Source organism: Zonotrichia leucophrys, chromosome 8 (assembly GCF_028769735.1).
Source record: "Zonotrichia leucophrys gambelii isolate GWCS_2022_RI chromosome 8, RI_Zleu_2.0, whole genome shotgun sequence".
In the NCBI taxonomy this organism is placed as follows: domain Eukaryota; kingdom Metazoa; phylum Chordata; class Aves; order Passeriformes; family Passerellidae; genus Zonotrichia; species Zonotrichia leucophrys.
The window spans coordinates 9,282,524-9,300,205 of record NC_088178.1 but is presented as its reverse complement, the minus strand read 5'-3'; the positions used below and the strand labels follow the sequence as shown (position 1 = coordinate 9,300,205).

Here is a 17,682-nt window from a genome sequence, read left to right as displayed (position 1 = left end):
GCCCTACCAACCCAGGCACCCATCTTTTCCAGACCCTCATGTTTAACCTAGCAATCTGGGCCCATTGCCTTGCTGTGACTCTGGGCTGGAGTCCACTCAAAGGTGGGTTTATATGGACCAGAGACTGGCAGCAGCTGACATGTCACTGGCCTTATTCCCTTCCACACTGCCAAAGGCACCTGTCCTGCTCCCTGGGTGAGATATTAGTGATGGAGCACATAGAATCTTTGATAGCTTACTCTCAAAATAAGCTTTCCTACTTCTAGCATTGCAATAGGAACTGAGAGTTTGAAGGATCAAAAATGGCAATACATTTTGCTTTTACAGCTACCAGGTTTTCTTCCCCTCCTTGTGAGTACTTCTCAAATTTGAAGGAGTTGGCTGTTTTGGAGGAAAATAATGTCTGAGAAATGCATTGTGAATTCTGGCAAATCAGTATTAGTTCTTTTGTAGCCAGACCAGGATAAAAAAGCCTTAAAGTTTTCATTGCTCTATTTATTTATTGAAATGTTTTGTCTCTGGGTGGAGTTTTTGAGGATGAATATCCCATTGCTGCCAACATGCTCAGACAGCCATGTCCATGCAGAGCTGCTGATCCCATGTCACACCAGGCAGTCGCCTGCATAGCTGTATCAAAACAAATAGTCAATTTTTGTTCTCCACTTTAGTTAATCAAGATTTCTCATGTCTTCTGTTTTAAGAAACTTTCTCAAGTTATACTTATGCTGCAGGAACTCTTCACTGTGTGATGCTTTATATGCACAACAGAATGGGCCTCATCCAGGAGGCCTTAGACAACAACTCACAGCAGTACCTGGCTAAATTCTTTCATCCTCTTGAAATACTACTTTGAGGTTGCTTTGTCCTAAGACAGCCATAGTCAGACTGCTTTTGCTTTCTGCCTCAAAACTTAGCAAAAAAAAATAGAAACAAAATAACAATAAAGGCATTTTTGATTTTCTTAAAAGCAGCAAAAACTGTTTTCCGGGAGTTAATTTTTTTCATCTCAGTTCTCTTTTCTTTGAGCCAACTTCTTTTTTTACCAGACTGTTAGAGTTCATAAAAAAATCTTCTGGCTTCTAGCAAACTTATGTTCTACTTTCATCTAGAAAGGCATAAATGTGTTCAGCCAAAACCACAGTATTCACCACTATTAGAAACAATCTGTGTAGGTTTTTTACGTCTCTGTTTGCAGTGCCATGTACACAACTCAGTACATAACCACAGCACTAACCTTTCCAACTGTCCACTCACGTCATGCTCTGGGTAAACACTCATATATAGCAGCAGTCTGTGCAGGGGTTTTTCATGACTGGGATCAAAATAGCTCCCTCAACTTGTATGTGTGAATATTGCCTTTATCATATAACCAAGACTCCAAAATTAGAATTACAGTGGGTATTTCTGCTGATCTGAAAGATTTAGCAGCTCTTTTCTCATAAAAAATTCTATTTGAAATGAAAAATTAATGCTTCCAAATCTAGTACTACTGTACACAATGTAGGAAAGAGACAGTAATTCGGTATCTCAATAAATTTTTTAAAAGAATATTGAGCCAAAAAACTCAATACCCACAAATGAGACATTGGAGAAAAATTTTAAAAGGCCGTGTGACAGGTTCATTTTTTGTATTGTTTTATATGGACAGACCTGACATTCAGCGCAACTCTGGTTTGGAAACCATTCTTCCCTCAGATCCTCTATCTTGAAGAAACTTTAACAGCACTTAAACATGCAATAAAGTCCAAACATTTTGTGTAACTGTCCTGTTCCCCCTAAATAAAATAATGGGTTAACCATAAAATAGTAGAACAAGTCTTTTGTGATTTCTTAACTGCATCATCAGTGAATCAAAATGAGGGGGAAATTGGGATTTCAGATTAATTTCATTCAGTATTTTCAAGAAATACATTGAACATGTCAATCTAAAAATCTCTCGCTTAATATAGATTGAAAAATATAAAATGATCCTTAAATTAATACATTAACTTCAGACTATGTGTTTGAGTTCACCCAAAAAAAACTGATAGGAAAGCTAAGCCTCACCTTCTTCCATCTGGTTTGGTTTGTCCTGAAACCATTTCCCCTCTCCTCCTTTCAAATGCATGAATTCAATCACTGAACTGTAAAGGTCTGGCTTTATTTAACATCTGTGCTCGGATGCATGTATATAACTGGAGGATTGTAAAGTTTTTTGCTAAGCAGTGTTTATATTGCAAAGACCATCTTTAAATTTGTTAGGACTTGATTAGCTGTTGTCAGAGGTCACACACCAACCCGATAGGCTGGGGAGGGAATCCATGCTCATCTTCTGTGCACACCACTGCAGAGAAAGTTTGATGGGGACAAAGCATCACGTCAGGGACCTGCTGCAGAATTCAGACAGACCCGAGGTGCTTTCTTGCTTCCTCTACACACCTTGCACTCCTGTAAGCTCAACTGCTGCTTTCCCCATTTAGAAAAACCAAATATTATATTCTACAAGCTGTTTCATTGGATCCAAGGACTACAACCGAGGAAAGGGAAATAGGTGTCTGTCTGATTTGTAAACATTACATACAAGCACAGGAACACAAGCAAAAAGAGACAGTGTCCACACAGAAAGCATTTCCTGCACTGCTTCAACTTTCCTTCAGACTGAGGCATCGCCAGAATCTATGGGTGTTTGTTCTACATACAAAAATAGTATTTAATCATAATAGAGTCCAAGTAAAAAGTGCAGGAAAGGTGAAGATATCACTATAAATGATGGCACTCAATCACACTCCTCACTAATTACAACTCTCATTCCTGAAAATTTCCAGGCATTTTGAGGAGCAAGTCTCTTCCTTCCTGAGGGAATCTACATAAAATCTGAGTAGCTTGATCAAAAAACATAGCATCTTGTAACTATACTGTATATTTCAAGATTAAGGGGAGGCTGCATGGCACTAAGTGATATAGGGAAGCATTTTTATTCACTTGCACCTTGCTCAAAATTAATTTGCTTCCTATGTTTTCTAATTTTAAAAAGTTGGTCCTTATGAGAGTGAGCTAAGCTTTTATCTTGCACAAGAAGCAATATAGAAACATGCCTCACAATGATTTCTGCAGGCAACTTGAGCTGCTGTGTTAGATACAGAATGAAACAAAATGTTGTGGCAAATTAAAAAATATTTTGGAGTGTAATTTCAACTGTCTGTGTGAAACACAGGAAATTTGCTATTGGTTTGTTCAGTCACTGTCTGACCTTTGATTTCCAGTATTTTAGGAGGGAAAACTGAATACATGACAGTCACCTTTGAACGTTCCAAGTAGCAATGAAGCAATCCAGGAAAACTAGATAAATTAAATCCATTATTTTAGCTCCAAGGATCCAGTATTTGTTTTCTTCCAGGTACCTGCTCAGGCACTAGAAACCTGGTGACATGAGATGCTTGCTCTCCACTACAAAGGAAAAACCACCTTATTCAGTCACATTCCAAAGCTGTTACCTTTTACCCCAAATTTGGAAACTGAAATGAGATCAGTAATACTTTTCATCATTGTTTCTGGAAAAGGGTTTTCTCTTATGTGTAGTATCCAATTCAATATTCCATCTGAATACATTTGATATGAAATTGCCAAATGATAGCACATACAAGCACAGGACAACTAAACCTGCACAGCAGAAAACAGAAGAGAGCATGGACTGGCATCAGAAGCCCAGACTGGAATGAACATCTTGGTTAATGCAGCTTGCAGTTCACTTTTCAGGGGTGTGAAGTTGTCAGGGAAAGAGGGTAAGAAGTTGGTGTGTTTTTAGGGGTTTTAAGATTAAGGAATGAATGAACATGAGACTGTAGGTAGAGATTCTTTGGCAAATGTAAACACACAGTGGTTCCAAAGAGAATAAGAACTCTTAGTTTCTTAACACATCCTTACATATAAGATGTGCATAACCTGGCAGAAGTCAGACACGAACCTGGGTGGCAATGAAGATTTTATCATGCACAATATGCCATTAAATTAGCTGTGAGGTTCTCCAAATTGACACAGGACAACATCTTTAAAACATTGATTTTATGGATGGCTGAGACTGTAAGAGTATCCCCAGGAATGAGTGAGAGTGCCTGCGCTGGCTTTACCTGAGGCAGCTGCATCATTTCACACCCTGCCTAAGCTCACCCTGACTGAGCAAGTCAGCACCCAAATACTCTGGGCATCCAGGGAAATTAAGGGTGTAAGCTTGCAGTTTAGGCCACTTTAATGAATTGGCAAAGGAAAATAAAAATGCATCACTCTGGGATCACAGCAAGCAGTGACCTTATTATGAAAGAGGGCCTGAAAGACCCTGATGCACAGGCACATTTAGCTCTATCACTGCTCCCACATGAAACAGGAAAGGCTTGTGCAGAGCCTCAGTCAGTCCATCAGGAGTGCCTCAGCACCTTGGGGGCTGCTGACCTTCCAGCCAGCTCCCAGACCACAAGGGGTGAGGGTGAGAAAGCTGCCAGCTTGCGCTCCAGACTGGACACTCTCCAAAGATTTTTAAGCAGAAGCTGCACAACTGTGTAACACAGATAATGTTATTGTGAACCTCAGATAAGTCATAGATCTATTGAAATCAGAGCAAATAGCAAATTCTCAATGCTAATTCTGGAAAAAGAGTGCCTGTGGCATACACTATTCTTAAGCCTATATTTTGACATGTTATTGGAAGAGAAATATAGTCCCAAATAGTCTTTCTCTACAGAAGGGGCTGAAAAATACACATGGAAAGCAAAGTTGAAAAGAAAAAATTAAACTGTGGCTTTTTTAAAGTATTGGCTACAGCAATTTTAATGCTATGCAAGGTTTAAGGAAAAAAAGTTCAATTTCCAAGTTGAATTAGTCAGGTTCAATAGGGTATGGAAATTAAAGTCTGAAGTCTCAAATCATACTTAATGATACATAAGGCTTCCTCTTAAAAAATAAATTACTGCTCTTTGATAAGTCTAAGAACTTTTCAAGCAAGAAAATGACCCTGTTAAAACACAGATATAATACTGATCACCCAGCTTTTAAGTATTATCTAAATACATGGTGGGTTGCACTGGTCAAGTGGGAAGCCAGCTCTTTATCAAATTGCCCACCAGGATTCAAATGAGCATTACTTAAAATAAATCAAAAAATTATTAGGTTAAGTCAAAGGGCTGCTGATTATTAGCAACCCCAGATATTAGGTTATGCAACATACTGAGAAATCTTTATTTAAGGGCTCACTGGTTCCTCATCAGGCATTCTAAGTTAGGTGCTAATGAAGTAAGTCCTCACTAACAAAACAAGAAGTGTTACAACTTTAAAAAAAGGTCTTTAAGAAGAGAGAATTCTCACTTGGTATCTTTAGGCAGCTGTTAAAAACAGGGTCCCATTTCTAAATCTGTGTTCTCAGCTCTCAGAAACAGCCACTGGTACTTTGTATCCTATACTAGAAAACTTTAGCCCTTAAAGCAATCTTTCACACATTGCTTCCTTACTTATCTATAAATATAATGAGCAATCAGCCCCCACAGTGGTGCCTTGCTGTCTGTCTGGAACTACTCCTCTATTGTAAAATTTTCAGACAGTGCTTTTGTCCCTTAATAAACAGAGCACCAAAGTTTGCCTCTGAGAGTTTAATCTCACAATATCTAAACTGCACACATACCCATATATCTTTATGAGCAGATATTTGGAACAGAAACAAGCTTTAGCAGAGATCTGCATTTCAAGCTACAAATCAGAAATGCACTTTTTGATGACCTCTCTTTATATACATAGAACAAAGTACAGTATTAATAAACAAACATATGCCCTAAATTGCCAGAGTCAGCTTTACAGCAAAGCTGTCCTTATGAACACAATGTTAGGTCTCCCTCAAAACCCACATTTGCTTAATAAAGAAAGCTCTGTGGCAGAGTACATCTGCACCCATACCAGAATATACATCTATAAATTGGAGACTGTAAATGCACGTTCACAAGCCCTGTGAGACAGTGCTTCATTTCAGTTTAGCCATCTACCCCAGAGGGACATGGCTGTGGATCTCTTGTTTCCCTGGAGTTTTTCCATCCATGCTCTAAATCCAACGCCTGCTTTAAATCATGCTGTATTGAATCTACTAGAGGTTAAGAAAGCTCTTAGGAAGAGCCTTTCAAGCTTTAACTGCTGGAGCTCTCATAGGTGGCATTTTAAAGAGTTACAATGTGGACACAGTCCTGAGTCAGAAGCTGGGACCAGCTACAGGAAGATGCTAACGGGCAGCCAAAATACCTGGATTCAGCAGGGCAGACATGCATTGCAGCTTTCCACTCCTTGCAGATGCATGTAGGACAGGCACCACCTGATTGCCCAAATGCTTACACGCTCTTTTCACAGAAAAATCATCAACCAGCCAATCAGCCCTGATTGTGTCATGAGAATTTTACAATTAGTGGATACCCCACATAGAAAACAACACCCAAACTTATTGTATTTCATCTAGCCACAGTAATCCTATCAAGTTATAAAAATTACAGTTGCATCCATGCTTAAAGGAAATAATCCTGATGAAGCACGGAAGAATCTAAAATGCAGTTGTTGAAATTTTTCAGGGAAGTTATGTTCCCTCTAAGTTATTTTACAGCTTGACCCCCTTTTTTTCCAAAGGGGTTTCTCAACCACAAGACAAGCACTGCTCTGTTGGCTTTACAGGGACTACAATGACACTATTGCAGACACACAGCCCAAACTCTGTGACATTGTTCAGCTTACATACCTGCCCATTTTCTTAGTTCCTGGTATTAAAAGCAACATAACTGTGATCTAATGCAATAATAACCTTTCCTTACATTACTAATGTAAGCAGAAATACCTAAAGAAAATACACCATAGATCAGCTAAACGAATATTAGGCTTACTACACATAGTTCAATTAAAGTACCACTTAGGCAAAAGTTTGAGAATATTTTGCAGTTTAGGAATCTGTACAAATATTTCCAACTCATATAATAAAATAGGCAACTTAAAAACAGACATAACAAGGGCTAATTAATATATGGTTACTTGTAGATCATAGACATTTTCTAGTTCAAAACAGAGAATCTAAAATGAACTAAATATATTGCTTTCCTTTATAGCAAACAACAATATGTGATGTTTAATTGGTATTTGGCTTGGGTTATTTTTGTATGTGTTGATAGATTGGTTCAACTTCCTGGCTAAAGCTTTTTGACCTTCATTTACTAGAAGGGGCTTGCATGCTGACACAAACTGAATGCATATCATGTCCTCTGCACTAATTTTGTATGTTTGTAATCAGTTTCTTCTTAGAGGGAAACTAACAACAATTTTGGAGGAAACAGAGCCCTTTCTTTCCCAAAAACATGGTTTCACAAATACAAAAATATTCCATTTGCCTATTTGGGTGTTTTTATCCATGTCCCCTACATTTTCAGAACCCTCTTCTGTCATTTTTCAGAAGCTGGATTCTGCTAAGTGGGAAAAGAATTTGTTTGGTTCTGCATTTGGGTCTTTGGCAGTGATGGCTTTAAAAAGACTTTTAAAGTGAGCTGAACACTAAATAAGAGCTGATTACCAAGAACATATATTTTCTTTCAGTTTTACATTAAAGACCCACAGATTTAACACACAGAGGTTGTTTGCCTTGCATGTTACACATAGCAAGGCCTTCTTTGAATGCTAATTTCATATGCTGGTATTTATTTGTTCCCATGGTATACACACACTGATGGCCAAGAGCATAAATTATTGCAGTTTTCTCAGACTCAGAATTCCCTCCCTAAGCCAGTAACTACCATATTACTTTTGCTTCACTAATTCACTCTGTAACCAAATTCCCCTATCAAGAGAAAGTGATCTTCCTGGGAAAAGAGTAATATGTGGATAGACACCACCTATTCAAGCTTTTGATTATTTCAAGACTACGTTCTTAAACTTAACTTTATTTTGACCTTAGTCTCAGAGTATGAAAATTCCATAGACAGACTTTAACTTTACAAATTGGAATAAACTTGCTTCCCCCTCCCCTCAACCCAAGGAACTGCCACTAACTAGTTTCAGGTGCAGCACTGATGTAAAGTAATTGCACATTTATATTCTCTTTGTCCATGACACAGAGGGAAGTGATAAAAATTTTTTGATTTCAGGTAGAACTGGTAAGGAAAAAAACCCAAAAACCAAAACCAGAAAGTCTTACTAGTACCAAGAAAAACTGCATGTATAATTGGATTGTCAAAAGTACACACCTTCCAGAAAGAAAGGCATTCCACTAAAGATTTCTCCTCCTTAAAAAGCTTTAAACACTTTCACCTACTTTTATGAGCCCAGTTTGGCATAAAAATATCTTACCTGAGCTCAGGATCTGTGACAGCACCAGAAAAAGAAATCCTTGAGAGACAACCAGGGATACCAAGAGCACATACAGGAGGTGAGGGCACATTCAAACTTCCCTCATGAACACTTGTTAGGAATCACTTCAGCAAGCAATTTCCTTTGAAAAACCTTTCCCTAGTTTCCCTGTCCACATCCTTTAAAAGCCCAAGTCTCCTCTCCGTGCTGATTCCCCAAAATGTGAAGAGCCTAGGGCAAGACAGTAGAGCCTGGGCTTACCCAGGGAGGTTCTCCCAAACACACACAGCAGCAGCCTTAGCCAAGTGTGAAGCCAGAACCTTTAAAACCTCAAACTCCAACTCTCTCCAAGAAGAAAAGGAATCTTCCCCTCCCCTTCTCCCACCACCCACGCAGATAATCCTGCAGCAAGGCAGAGCTTTGAGGGAAACTAACAGCAACAGCCTACCTGAGTGCTCCAGCTCTTCACAGGACAGTCCTGGATACCCTTCACAAAGAGTTTGCTGCGGGCTGGAAACTGGTCTGGAACAGCTCCTGCCGGAGCCTAAGGGTGGGCTGAGCGCCGGTGCAGTCCCTCAGGTCCCAGGTGCATCCCATCAGTCCCCAGGTGCATCCCATCAGGTCCTGGTGCCGCCCCTCAGTCCCCAGGTGCATCCCATCAGGTCCTGGTGCTGCCCCTCAGTCCCCAGGTGCATCCCATCAGTCCCCAGGTGCATCCCATCAGTCCCCAGGTGCATCCCATCAGGTCCTGGTGCCGCCCCTCAGTCCCCAGGTGCATCCCATCAGTCCCCAGGTGCATCCCATCAGGTCCTGGTGCCACCCCTCAGGTCCCAGGTGCATTCCCTCAGATTCCTGTACCACCCCTCAATTCCCATGTGCATCCCCTGAGGCCCCAGGTGCCATTCCTCAATTCCCAGTGCCACCCTTCAGTGCCCAGGTGCATCCCCTCAGGTCCCAGTGCCACCCCTGAATTTCCAGTGCTACCGCTCACTTCCCAGGAGCAGCCCCCCTTGGCCCTCAGGTGCATCCCCTCAGGTCCCCGTGCCCCCCCCTCAGCCCAGGCAGCCTCACTGCAGGCCGTGTCACATCCCACAGCCCTGCTGCGGCCCCTCCAGGCTCTTTGCACAGGCACAGGGCCTCAGGGCCCTGAGTAACAGAGGTGTTCCCAGTGGATGCTGGTCAGGCTCTCTCAGGCATCACCCTCAGTGCCAGGTTCATGGCAGGGCTGTGGATGAGGATCACTGCCCTGAGATGCCTCCCCAGGTTGGAGCTATCATGCAGCCTTTGATTAGTCAATCTTTGATTGATCACAAAGATAATTTTTTTATATCTTAAAGACAATTACAAAACCTAATGTCTCCTATACTGCAAACTGTTTAGCTGCCACATCCCTACTTGTGCTCCACCTGGTCTTGCCAGGAGCAGCTGTTCTCATAGTGTCCAGCTAATGGGAGCTAACCAGTAAGCTTTTTCACAATGGGAGTTCACTTCTGATATTAAACAGCAAAAAGAAATTACATTGTGTAGTAATCTATGGGCATAGCGCAATCTTAGAAGTTTTCAAAGTACTTTCTGATTAGTGAAAATAATTTTATAATTTTGCCTCCTGAAAAAACACCTATGGGGGTGGGTTTTTTAAGTGGTGTGATCAATCTTTTGAGTTACAGCAATTCTTAATTATGTCTGTAAAGAATCTGCATTGTCTAGCAGCTCTGTCCTACTGTGACTTTAAAAAATATCAATTCCAAATTTCTTGAGCACTGTGAAAATGTTTCTGCATCTAATACTCAGCATCTGTCTAGGAAACATATCAATCAATCATATGATCACAAACAGCTGTTGCATTAGACTTTTAATCAGCCATGATTTTCAAAGGAGACAAAGAATGTTGGATGCAGTGGTGGAAAGTTATTGCAGAGAATGCCCTACTTGGGAACTAAAAATCCAGTCTCGGGGACTCAGAGCTTCACTAAGCATTTTAAAAGCTCTTCCTGTATACAGACAGTAGAGTTATCTGATAGAAATTGGATTAAAATACTATGACACAATGCACATACAAGCTAAAGTGTAAAAGGTGCTCCAGGCAGGAGTTTTGTTATTAAATGTAAAAGGTATGTATCACCAGCTTGCACAAATTTCAAAGAATAAAGTTGTTGCTCAGCAGTCTGTTTTCTCTTCAAGTTTCATAAATCATTAATGAGGGGTTCTGAAGCCCTGTTGGAGATATGTTGTATCTCATTGTTTAGAAATCATTGATGTCCAAAATTGGCCAAATTCTCCTCTCAGTAATGTTAGTGTAAATCTGCATTAGCTCTGCTGGATTCAGGAGGTATTCCAGGGTAGCTCCTGACTCATTTTCAATAGAATATGCCAGTATGAAGTAGTAATATGGCTAACTCTGTGTTATCCATCTCACACAGAACCACAAGACTGAAGAAAATAAAGGCTACATCTAGAATTGCTTTGGGGTTTTTTAATCTCAAACTCCAGGCATTCAACTACTATAAACAGCTTCATAAAGTACTAGAAAGGATATATAATGCAATCCCTTTAAAATACTTTTAAGTTCAGAGCCGTAAGACATTCTAAACACATCCACACTGGGAACATCAGGCATGGTGTTTGCTCCATAGGCATCCTGCATAGGCTTTCCAAGTCTGATCTGATGATCCTGCCTCACCTCCTGAGCCCTGCCTGACTTAGATGTTGCCTGCTGGTCCCTTTTTTGTCCAAAACAGGGGCTGGGTGTCCTGGCATCCCTCTCCTGGACTGCCTGTGCCTGCACAGAGGTGAATGGTGCAGCTGCTTGGGAGCTGTTGTCTCTGAGTGGGGGAGAAATCCTGGAGCTAAGGCCCACGGGCAAACACTCAGCAGACATCATGTCAGTCAGCAAACGATGCAAAATTCCTGGCAATAGTCAAGAGCTTCTATTTCTGTCAGAGACCTGTATTTTTGCCTTCCTTCCTCAAAGGCAGGTGAGGGCTTTCCTTCATTTTGGGCCGCCCAGGCTGATTGAGGGAGCTCACAGCAGACATTTCTTCGCCTGCCTTTTGCCTCCTACTCCAGGTGCTCCTTCTTGCTGTGCCCAAGACAGTTCAGGGTCAAAACACCCTGAATAGCATTTTTTTTTTTTTTTCAAAAGCTTCTGTGAGATGGGCAGTGCAGACCCATCATAAAATTGTATCCTGCAGCAAAAAAAAAAAAGTTTATTCTGTCACATCATGATTGGTGGATCCATTTAAAAGAATAGCCATGGGATTATGAGGTTCTGCAAGCCTGACATTGAAACCAGAAACAGTCACCCATGACAAATGTTATCTAGAAAGTATATGAAAGGAAAGAGTGGGACCCAGAAGTCCTCTCCTGCTTGGCCTCAAGCCAGCAGCAGATCCATCTTGGAGGTGGCTGGCATTGGCTCCAGAGAAGCTTCCAGCACCTTCTCAGGTAATATACCCCCAAAATACTGCCCAATGCTCCCCTACCGACCAATGCAACACAGTGGATTGTAATTTAATTTCTGATACTGTCTTTTCCCCAGAAAAAAACACAGATGTAGGTGCTATAAATTCCTTCATATTGCAAACAATCATGTGAATAAGAGATGGAAAACTCATGGGAATTAATGTTCCTGTGTCCTTCAGAGATTTTTCCAAATAAGGTGCATTTCCAAACAGTTCCCAGACACAATGTTAATTAAACTATAAATCAGATAAAATCAACGAAATCGTAAATTAATAAAACCTGTATAATTACATAAGTGTGAAGTTCAGAATGATTGTTTAAAAAAAGCAATGACAAAAAAGCCCACCAGCATTTGTTCAAGCCTGATTACCATGCAGCTGACATTACCTGATCTCCTTGGCTGGCAGAGTTCTGCTACCAGCACCAGTGACTGACAGAGTGCTTTCTGGAAAAAATACTTCATGTATTTCAGATGTGGTCTGGAGACTTCCATTTTCAAAGTCTGTTTTGCAACATTTTCACCTGCCCTGATGCCCTGCTTTGTGAACAGGTCATCTCTTTATAATTACCATGAAAACACTTCTTTAAGGTACCAGAAAATGTTTTTCATTATTCAGTATCATGAAGCAGTCTCAGATCTTTGGATGCCATAAGTACAGCTAGGAGTGGGGTTGTCTGTTGAAAAGAAAGTAGCCAAAGTGTCACTTCAACCTCAATGATAAATATTGCCAATTATAAGCCAATTGGTAAAATAAACATCCTTGAACCCTGTCTCCATGTTTAGCATCAAACATTTTACCTTTTCTCTTCCACCCTTACTAAAAATTCAGCAAGGTGAAAGGAGTGAATGTCCTTTACTAGCAAGATACCTACAAGTTATTAAAAATACACAAATAGCTGTTTTCCTTCATGTCATGTGCTTAAATATTCTACCATTGCAGATCATCGGCTACTAACTATATGAAGAGATTAGTGAAGTTGAAGACCTTTAAATTCTTTAAAGTCACACTTTATTCCTATTTCTGCTCCTCAAAGCAGCCCTACTGAAATAGAAACATAGTTTTCTCAGGCATCAGTCATATTCAGGAAATAAAATCCTGTCAAGTCTTTGGTTTCTTTGCAGTACAAAAACGGGTCCATAAATTAAAAGAAATGTAGCACTCAGAAAATAAAAATGGTAAGAGAGCATGTGTATCTTTTTCCCCAGGGAAATTATAATTATTCTAAAACGTCTCAAAAGAAAAGCAAAGAAAGGACAATAGGAATTGCCATAACAAACCAAGATCTGGTGTCAAAGGCAAATGCTTGACACAGAAAGCTAAAAGTTCTGCAGTAGGATAGTGTGAGGTGGTCTTTCCACTCTCATAATTCCTGGTTCTTTTCCTTAAATCAAATCACTTGATTTGGACCCCATCATGCCATTTATGTGTTCCCTGCCAATGGCCCTTACTCGGCACATGTGTCCTAAATGTTCTTCGCTTCTACCTGCAGTTACCACTTCCAGCTAAGCCTCCATATTCAGCAAGAAATTAGAAGTGCTTTTATAGCTGTTAGTACTCACTAATAGTCATCTTGGAAATTTGTTACACCTGGGTTGCCAACACTGTGAAACACATGTCTCTGACAGCCTCTTAATTTAGGCGTGTTCTCAAGAGAAGCATGTTCCAACAGATCTTTCCCTCTCCACGGTTACTGCCTGCCCACATTAATGATATGAATCAGCACTCCTGTTAACATGTCCCCCCATTAGTGCTGCTTCTCAAAAAATGTTTGGGTTGTTCTTTTTCTGGGTTGTTCTTTTTTTTTTTTTTTTTTCCCCTTTAGGTAACACTGAATTTTTACAGCACATTTTTGCACAGAAAACTGCAGACAGTATCTGCTCCTTTCTGAGCTACCTAAATCTTACCTTGTATTTCTCCAGGGATTCATAGTTGAGATCTTCAGTCTTGGATTTTTATTCCATTAACTGAATTGAAACAGACATGTAAATTTAATGGATAGCTCTGAAAGCCCTAATTCCTATTCTGTACCCACTCTGCCAAACTACAGCAGCATCTGGCCCTGAGCACTTTGTAATGCAGCAGCAGCAGCTGTGTGTGGTATATAGCCATACAGAAATCTCACCTGTGAACACAGACTTTGTTGTAGGATCAAGCAGTAACTGTACAGTGTGAAGGATGCAGTCAGGGATTAGCCTGCCAGAGCAGTGCCTCTCTCCCGATCCCATCAGTTACAGGTATTCATGTGTATATAAAATACTTTTTCATACTCACATTTTTGTCCTGCTTCCTCTTTGCTTGTCACAAAAACAAGCCACGTAACAGTGTAGGGTTTTTTTCTAAAATGCTTGCTTGTTCCTCAGTTACTGAAGATAACTTCACAGTCTTTCAATGTTTTTTATCTTAACGCTTACCCCTAGTTCAAAGTATTATATTCCTCACTTTCCAAATAGCCTTTGTGTCTTATTTCCCAGTGACTTGCCCAGAATCACAGCAAAGGCAAGGGCAGAGGAAGGAGCTGAGTCCTCCACCAGTGTTCCCTGGGGAGCAGATAACTCTACAGGTCAGCCCTTGCTCATAGCTGGGGTTACTGTGCCTGGCAATAACAGCTCATATACACAAGAACCCCATTAGATGAAAGGCTCACGTTACCTGGAAAGGTCTTAACATCAGATTAGGTTCCCAAATTCCTTTCTCCTGGAAGCTAATGAATGTGACTCTATATCCTTAACTATTATTTAGCTGTGTAGATTTCAGGAATAAAATATAGGCATCCTGTTTGCCAAACATTCATTTAAAGGGTTCTACTAAGTAAAATAGAATTATTATAGATTAGTGAGTGTATGGATTAATCTTGGAGATCTCTGATACTTTAATGCATATCTATAAGTTCCTACTTCTCTTCCATTCTTAATAAATGTGCTTGCATATGAGGAACTGCTTTACTACAACTTAACCTTTTTTGTTGAATTCATAGGGAATGATTTTTCAAGCAGGATACTCAGACTCTTCCCTCTCTTGAATCTTCACCAAAAAGGAAAAGCATAGGAGCAAACCTGTTTTAGATACAGCCTTCTGCATATGTCATTGAGACAACTGATCTAATAAACAGTGTGATCTGGCACCATTTAAGTCAGTGCAATTTTCTCAGCACTGACAGCACTTCCGTATTGCTCCAAATAAACTGGCTCAGGTACCAGGCTCTATAGCTGCTCTGTCTGTGCAGTCTGCTCAGGCAAAATCTGTCCTGCCTCTCAGCCAGGCTAATTAATTCTGATGAGACTGCTGGAATAGCATCGCCACGCTGCATCTGATTGCTGAGCTCCAAGTGCACTGGCTCTGCATTGGCTGGGGAGCCCCTGTGCTGTGCTCTGCTGCAGGACTGTCAGAGCCTGCATCTCACATTTCACATACAATGTACTCAGACTCTTAACAGCATTCAAGATTTTGGCATTTTTGCTCAAGCTAGATGGGAAATAAAAAGAAACTGCAAATCAGTGGGTGACTCATCGCTTCCCCTTTCCTCTGAAAGAGTTAATACCAGGTACATCCAGGAGGCCATGAAGGGTTTGGCTCCAACACTGCGTTCTCTTCATCCATGCCAACAAAGATTAAATAAATATTTATTTATGTAAAATATTTGCTTTAGTAGTACATTCTTGATATTTTTTAAATTTAGGGGTAAATGTTAGTGAAGTTTTGTGCTCATAAAAATGGGAGATTAATCCTGGCCAGAACAAGGCTTGGTGCAAGTGGACCCTGCGTAAACTCCCACACGTCTCTGTCAACGTGCCTCAGCCAGGAGCAGCAGTGAAACGTGGCTACTGTCCCAGGGCTCAACCTCTCCCGAGGGGAGAAAGCCAAATCTGCTGAAAAGCTCACTGGTTCGCTTGATTGCAAATAGGTTTCAAGCCCACCAGAACAGCACATTTAATTACACTCGCCTGGTTTTGACACTGTAACAGGTACTTGTGCGTCCTCCAACTACACTCATGTAATTGTCTCTCTCCAAAAATAAACCATGAGGCACCAGAAGTTGTAGCTGTGATGGTGGGGTTTGGAATTTTTTAAATTGCGTGTGAATTTTTAGTCTACTGGTCTCAATCCTGATGTAACAGAAGCCACTTCTAAGAGCAAATTCAGCTTGCTTCTTGCTTTGATCTTTTACAGGCACAAAAAATAATCCCTAGGAACAACTAATGCAGAGGAAGAGAGCACTGAAAAAGAGACAAGTGTATGACTCCAAAAAGCAGCATAAGCAGGTCAATAGGAATTTCCCACTGGCTGTTCAAATTGCATGCCTGTTTGCCAGGTGACCAGGGCTAACCACATTGAGTTTCCCCCACTGTGTACTGCTGGCAAGCAATCTTATCACTGACCCAAATTAGGAGGAAAGCATATTCTTAGATTGCCATTGGCCAAGGACCAATTTAACAGTGGGCTCCAGGTAAAACTTGAAACAGATTATTATTTTTACCTTTTTTTTAAGCACAACATGAATGTTAAGAGTCCACTACAAGTGTAGCCAGATCTGCTCTCCACTTACAGGGCAGCAGAATCCAAGAACTGAATTGTTTCAAGACAAGTAGTGTGCCAAATGCACATTTTTATGTGGATGACCTGTTTTCCCCTTAGTTTTGGGGAGAAGAAAGAGCTTATTAAAGAAGGAAAACTTTCAGCATAGAGGAAGTATTTGTGAGTATCAGTTTCTCTGGTACTGAGGAGAAAAATATGTTGAATATAATCTATTCATACTTGCTTCTCTTATTCAAATCCCAACTTACTGCACAGCAAAATTGTTGGAAATGATCCCACTAATTTCAGTTGATGTAGGACAGAGTCCTGGCTCAGAAGAATGCTGTGATCATATTGACATCACTGGACACTTCTAAGCAATATTGCAAAAGCAGTTTGCCCATGGAACTGCTTTCCCCATGCTCACAATGTGCTTTATGGAGCAAAAACCCACACTGGGAAAATGCAGAGAAGGCTATAACTCAGGGAATTGCTTACGCATTATCCTGTTGGGTCAAAAATTTTGTTTTTCAAGAGAATGTGAAATGCATTGGGTTTAAAAAGCTCTCACTTATATAACAGTTGCCAAAGGGCAGCCTATTCATTAGCCAAGATATAAAAGTAAAAAGGCTGCTCCAAGGCCTTGAGGCAGCACAGTTTCTTGAGCTGTGCTTCATAACAGCTGCCCTCCGAAGTCTGGTTAACGTCATCTAAAATGCTCTTTAACAGAGGACTAGGATGACACACTTACTGTCACAGCATCCCCTCTTTGGACAGCAAGAAACATCTTCTCTTTCTAGAGCTCTCCTTTCCAGCACTGAACTCTGACATACTGGGTTTGTCCTTTACCTCAAAGTATTCACAGCAGGAAAATTTTCTCTTTTCTTCTTTAATATAACCTTCTGCTCTCCTTAGTCCTTGATAAACAATGGATGCTCAGATATTTATTGTAGCATGTACTGCTGGCCCTGCACAGTTCAGCCCTCTATGAAGAGGCTGCTTTGATCTTCTGAGGATCAGGGGCAGCCTTACAGAGTATTTATGCTGGAGTTTTACAGGACAGCAAGTAGGGAGCCAGTTTGAGGGAGCAAAGGGAGAGAATGTGTTCCTTCCTATCAGATGATTTTATTAATTTGCTATAAAAATAATTAGTGCACACTGCATTTTTCCCTTAAATGCTGCTATAAAATTATGTAATTGGCTAAAAAAAGAGAACTCTTCCTCTCTAAATATGGTGTGATTTTTTTTCCAACCTAGAAGTCCAGCAGAATAGCTGGAAACCTGCATTTATTTCTTGCATACAGCCTGCTACCCTGCCACAGAGACATATCCTGTTCTCCTTCCAGGGCTGGGTTATCCAGGATACCTTCTAACTGGC

The 17,682-nt window shown here is 40.6% G+C and overlaps 2 long non-coding RNA genes across 3 annotated transcripts in view; both read right to left on the bottom strand.

The window, feature by feature from the left end:
- The window catches only part of LOC135450884 (uncharacterized), a 135,249-nt gene extending 126,360 nt beyond the window's left edge, over positions 1–8,889 (bottom strand). Inside the window, exon 1 of the long non-coding RNA XR_010441175.1 lies at positions 8,777–8,889. This is a non-coding gene — a long non-coding RNA (uncharacterized LOC135450884). The remainder of the gene's footprint in view (positions 1–8,776) is intronic.
- Positions 8,890–9,454: 565 nt separating this feature from the next.
- On the bottom strand, positions 9,455–13,306 carry LOC135451122 (uncharacterized). 2 transcript variants are annotated; one of them, XR_010441223.1, is made up of 3 exons: positions 13,241–13,306; positions 12,178–12,465; positions 9,455–11,513 (listed from the first exon to the last, which is right to left on the bottom strand). It is a non-coding gene; the product is annotated as an uncharacterized LOC135451122 (long non-coding RNA). The 2 variants fall into 2 exon arrangements; XR_010441224.1 differs by lacking the exon at positions 13,241–13,306 and adding an exon at positions 13,070–13,154.
- Between the last annotated feature and the right edge of the window lie 4,376 nt (positions 13,307–17,682).